Here is a 5,839-nt window from a genome sequence, read left to right on the forward strand (position 1 = left end):
AAAATGGGGACGCTGTCTGCCGTAATGTGTAAAAAGGGGACGCTGTCTGCCTTAGAGTGTAAAAAGGGTAAGCTGTCTGCCATTATGTTTAAAAAAGGGGTCGCTGCCTGCCGTAATGTGTAAAAAAGGGGAATCTGTCCACCGTAATGTGTAAAAAGGGGGACGCTGTCTGTCATAATGTGTAAAAAAGGGGACACTGTGTGCCGTAATGTGCAAAATGGGGACGCTGTCTGCCGTAATGTGTAAAAAGGGGACGCTGTCTGCCTTAGAGTGTAAAAAGGGTAAGCTGTCTGCCATTATGTTTAAAAAAGGGGTCGCTGCCTGCCGTAATGTGTAAAAACGGGGAATCTGTCCGCCGTAATGTGTAAAAAGGGGGACGCTGTCTGCCGCAATGTGTAAAAAGGGATCTCTACCTGCCGTAATGTGTAATAGGAGGCTGTACCTGCCGTAATGTGTAAAAGGGAGCTCTGCCTGGAGTAATTTGTCTAAGTGGCGCTACTGTGCAGCGTAATTTGACTAATGGATGCCCTGGACAACAAAATTGCATTCATGTCCTCCTCCCACTCCCAGTCCCAAACATTAATTATTATAATTTTTTCTATAAAAATGTACAATATATCACAAGTATGATGAGCAGGCAGGCAGCGGGCATTGGCGGCATCGGACTGAGATGCAAATTAGTGGCGGAGGACTAGGTCAGTTGATGGTGGGCGAGTTTGTAAGCCATTGGCGGTGGCAGCAGGCATCGGCGCAGGGGCAGTAGCGGGCATTGGCTCTGCGGTGGTAGGGGTCATCGGCAGGATTCGGCGGACATTATGGCTGTAGTGCCTCACCAGCCACTGACCTCACTGCACGCCACTGACACCAAGAGCTTGTTTATTGGGAATAGCTGAAACATGCGCTAGATAAACATACAAAACATTATGTCCTAAATATGTGTAGTCTGGCTAAAGTGTGCGTAGCTCGAACTTGGATAGCCCGGAAGCATCCAATAATTAATTAGTGGCTTTCTCTTGTTAATGTCACGGTGGCATATGAGAAATACGCGTACATAACAAGCTGAACATAAATTCAACAGAGCATGGGCCAAATGGCTGGATTCTGAGTATTTCACAGGGGCTATGGAAATAGATTCTGAATTGTCACGTACTCCTTAGATGAGCTGTAAAGGTATTTATTGGATAGCGTAATGCTAGTTTAGTTCTGTAAAATGTGCAGATTTATGCATATGTATGTGTGCAATATAAGTTACAAAATGGGTAATATTTGTGATATTTGTGTTTCTTATTTTCTCTTTTATCTTTTTTATATGAATGTTTTGTTTTTATGTGATTGTATTTCTTATGAAATGTACTGATGACCTGAACAAATTCTATTAAAAAGTATTAAATATAAAAAAAGAAGCCTGCACGGGCAGAGACCACCTTCTCAGGCATTGGCCAGACCCTGGAGAGCTAGCCTGGTGCACTGGGAGTTGTATCACAGCAATATACACCTTACACCACACCCCGTAATGAAGGAAGGGGGGGTTACATGTAAACTTTGAAGATTTGCTTGTAAATAGTACAATATAGATGTATCATTTTTGATTAAAAACCAAAGTAAAAGTAACCACCCCAGATGGGACTCGAACCCACAATCCCTGGCTTAGGAGGCCAGTGCCTTATCCATTAGGCCACTGGGGCTACATACTACAAAATTGTCAAAAGTACCACTTTTATCAAATTTCTTCAGCCGTGTATCAAATCAAGTAGTTATTGTTATTATTATTATTATTATTATTATTATCATCCTTTATTTATATGGCTCCACAAGGGTTCCGCAGCGCCCAATTACAGAGTACATATGCACATAATCAAAACAGGAAAATAGTAATTTACAGTTGAAGACAATATAGGACAAGTACAGGGTAACTAAACATAGCTACATCAGCAGATGACACTGAGATAAGTATCAGGTGGCAGAAGACTGCAGGATGTGGGGCAGTTGAGGATTATTAAAGTAAGAGAAGGATAAGCACATGAGGGAAGAGGGCCCTGCTCGTGAGAGCTTACATTCTAAGGGGAAGGGCAGGCAGTCTGGGATGACACAGATAGTTGGTGACATAGAGGCTGAGAATTGTGGTAATCATAGTCTGCCTACAGAATTAATGGATGTCAGTAGCAGAACACCCAATTGAGGAATGAGAGCAGGTAAGTCTTGAATATTGGACATCACAAGTGGGTATTTTCTCTACAGAAATGGACATTGCAGCGCAGTGCAGGACAGAGCACATCTGAGTGTCACTGTCACATTGTTTCTGAATAACAAGATCACAGATTAAAACTATTGCTGATTCCTTTTCCCAATCAGTCATGCAGCAGCAGATCCTGTCCTATCACATCCAGTCCAAGTGATGCAGAGAAGTGAGATGACATGGGGGGAAATTCAGACCTGATCGCTCGCTAGTGGCTTTTGCAGTGATGCAATCAGGTCAGAATTGCGCATACGTATGCAATGCGCAGGCGCGTTGCACAGGTACATAGCAGATCGTTGCTGTGCGATTAATTTTCCGAAGAATCCATACGCACAGTCGATCGCAAGGAGATTGACAGGAAAAAGGCGTTTGTGGGTGTCAACTGACCGTTTTCTGGGAGTGGTTGGAATAACGCAGGCGTGTCCAAGCATTTGCAGGGAGGGTTCCTGATGTCAATTCTGGTCCTGGACAGACTGAAGTGATCGCAGCAGCTGAGTAAGTCCTGGGCAACTCAGAAACTGCACAAAGTTTTTTTGTACCGCTCGGCTGCACATGCATTCGCACACTTGCAAAGCGAAAATACACTCTCCTATGGGCGGCAACTATCTGTTCGCAGCAGTGCAAAAAAAACCCTATCGAGAGATCAGGTCTGAATTAGGCCCATAAAGCAGCTTCATTTAATATATATATAAAATCTCCTAGAAAAAAACATAACCATCCTTTTATCTATAACACTGAAACATCTTCAATATTTAATTTTTCATTAATTAACTTAAAAAAACAAAACAAAAACATGCATGTCAGAAGTGGGATTCGAACCCACGCCTCCAGAGGAGACTGCGACCTGAACGCAGCGCCTTAGACCGCTCGGCCATCCTGACAAGATAAAATAAAATGTGTAAAATGTAACCCCTTGAGAGCAGTGAATGGAGCAGATGTACTTAGCCTTGAAAAGTGATAAAGTGGAGAGTGATAAAGTACCAATCAAGCAGCTCCTGTCACTTTAAAGGCTGGGTTTGAAAAAATGACAGAAGCAGGTTAGTTGATAGGTTATCACTTTTAACTTTATGACTATTGAAGGTTTAGTATATCTGGCCCACAACCTGTGACATAGCAGTTAACAGCTGATTGGCTGGTACTTTATCTCTCTCCCCTTTATCACTTTTCAAGGCTTGGTACATTTCCCCCTTATATCTATCCTACACCACACCCAAGTTTTATTATTTACCTTTCTGGAGTCCCGCGTCAGAGCTGCCGGCAAAATAGTCGCCGCACATCCGAAGTGCTGATTAGTTTCCAGAACATAAGTTAATCATCCATTTCAGTGGGTAGATAGATTTAAATATTTGGATATTTGGATCTCTAATATACCGCAAGAATACATGCCTTTAATCTCAAATGGAATATTTAAAGGCACAGTTAAGAAGTTGGAGTAAATTACCTCTTACATTGGTGGGCAGAGTCAACTTGATAAAGATGGTTATACTCACTACATTTTTGTATGTTTATAATTTCCCAGTTTTTCTGCTCACTGCTATTTAGGCCTCTAGATAGCGTTGTTTTATCTTTTATATTGCTGAAAAAATGGGCTTGAATAAAATTTTATATACTGCTAAAACCTAGACCATGGGGAGGACTTGCGGTACCACATTTTTGGTTATACAGGGTTGAGTATCCCTTATGCAAAATTAAAAAATGTTTGGGTTCCCTACTGAGATAATGACATAGATAGATAGATAGATAGATAGATAGATAGATAGATAGATAGATAGATAGATAGATAGATAGATAGATAGATAGATAGACACATAATATATAATATATATGTTATTATCTCAGTAGGGGACCCAAAAATGTGGGATTTTGAATTTTGGATAAGGGATACTCAACCCTGTATTATTTTGCTTCCCAATTGGCTCATTTATGGTGGTGGCTTAGAGGACCAGACCCCAATACATTATTTTATTCTAATAATTTTAGGGCTTTAAATATGTTTGGGAGGCACTGATAGCAGTGCCTCCCGTAGATAATGGAAACGGGGATCGAGCGGGGTGCGGGGCCAAGCACTGGGCTGTAAAAGCCCATTGCAAAAGATACGGAAAGCGGCACCTATAGCAGTGCCTCGCTGGCAGAGATGGGCTTTCAGCCCACATCACTGTCAGCAAGGCAGAAATGATTGGACAGCGGATCCAGCGCTGGATCCGCTGGTCCAATCATCCATGAGAGGCGGTGGGACAGTAAACTGCTCTTCTCCCCTGCATCCCCCCCCTTAATCCGTCACCTGCTGCTGGCGGGCCAGCGGCCGGCTGGCGATCATCCCTGGGACCCTGTGCACGAGACAAGGCCAGCGGTGGTAGCGGGCCTGCAGCTGGCGTCTGAGAACTGAGTGGTGAAAGTGCAGCGGCGGCGCCCGGCGCTCTCCTCCTCCAAGCTAAGTTCAGCCACAGCACCGGGTGTCAGCCTGCGCCTGTGGTGAGTACAGTCTCTCTCTCTCTCTCTCCCCCCCCCCCCCCCCTTTCCCTCCTCCTGTGGATTGAAGTATGTAAGTATATTTTTCATTTTTTACAGGTACCCCTAATGGATTCTACTGGACAAGTGGACGTGATCGGCGTGGGATGTAGGTAAGTAATCTCTCTCATTTTTACAGGTCCCCTATTGGATTTTACTGGACAAGTGGACGTGACCGGCGTGGGATGTAGGTAAGTATGTGTGAGTGTGTAAGTGTGTTTTTAATAATTTTTTACTTTCACGTGTGTGTGTTGTGTTTTTATTTGGGCATTTTTTTTGTAGTACTACAGGTACCAGCGGGCCCGTTATTTCCTCGCATGCTGGTACTTGAGGTTCTCCAAGTACCAGCAAGCGGGGAGGCTTGCTGGGCCTTGTAGTTCCACAACAAAAAAACAATATTCTTTTTTTTTTTTTACATACATGGCTATCAGCCTCCCATCCACCACCCACGGATGGGGGGGACAGCCTCGGGCTTCACCCCTGGCCCTTGGGTGCCTGAAGGGGGGGTGACCCCTTGATTTAAGGGGTCCCCACTCCTCCAGGGAACCCCGGCCAGGGGTGACTAGGTGGGGGGGGGGTAATGCCACGGCCGCAGGGACCTACATAAATGTGTCCCCCGGCTGTGGCATTATGTCCCTGGCTAGTGTAGCCCGGTGCTGGTTTTAAAAATACAGGGGACCCCTACATCTTTTGTCCCCCATATTTTTGGAACCAGGACCAGACTAAGAGCCCGAGGCTGGTTATACTTTGGAGGGGGGACCTCACGCATTTATTTTTTTTACATTTTTTTAACCTATTCAGACCCTTTTCCATTAAGTTAATGGAAGCCCTGGACAACAAAATTGCATTCATGTCCTCCTCCCACTCCCTTTCCAGTCCCAAACATTAATATTTATTTATTTTTTCTAATGAAATGTAAAATATATTACAAGTATGATGAGCAGGCAGGCAGCGGGCATTGGCGGCATCGGACTGAGATGCAAATTAGTGGCGGAGGGCTGGGTCAGTTGATGGTGGGTGAGTTTGTAAGCCATTGGCGGTGGCAGCAGGAAGCGGCTCAGGGGCAGTAACTGGCATTGGCTCGGTGGCGGTAGG

The 5,839-nt window shown here is 44.4% G+C and overlaps 2 non-coding genes across 2 annotated transcripts; both read right to left on the reverse strand.

Moving 5' to 3' along the window:
- Nucleotides 1–1,612: 1,612 nt before the first annotated feature.
- On the reverse strand, nt 1,613–1,685 carry TRNAR-CCU (transfer RNA arginine (anticodon CCU)). The gene has a single exon. It is a non-coding gene; the product is annotated as a tRNA-Arg (tRNA).
- Nucleotides 1,686–3,034: 1,349 nt separating this feature from the next.
- On the reverse strand, nt 3,035–3,117 carry TRNAL-CAG (transfer RNA leucine (anticodon CAG)). Its single transcript has one exon. It is a non-coding gene; the product is annotated as a tRNA-Leu (tRNA).
- Between the last annotated feature and the right edge of the window lie 2,722 nt (nt 3,118–5,839).

This window comes from Pseudophryne corroboree, chromosome 10 (assembly GCF_028390025.1).
Source record: "Pseudophryne corroboree isolate aPseCor3 chromosome 10, aPseCor3.hap2, whole genome shotgun sequence".
NCBI classification, from domain to species: domain Eukaryota; kingdom Metazoa; phylum Chordata; class Amphibia; order Anura; family Myobatrachidae; genus Pseudophryne; species Pseudophryne corroboree.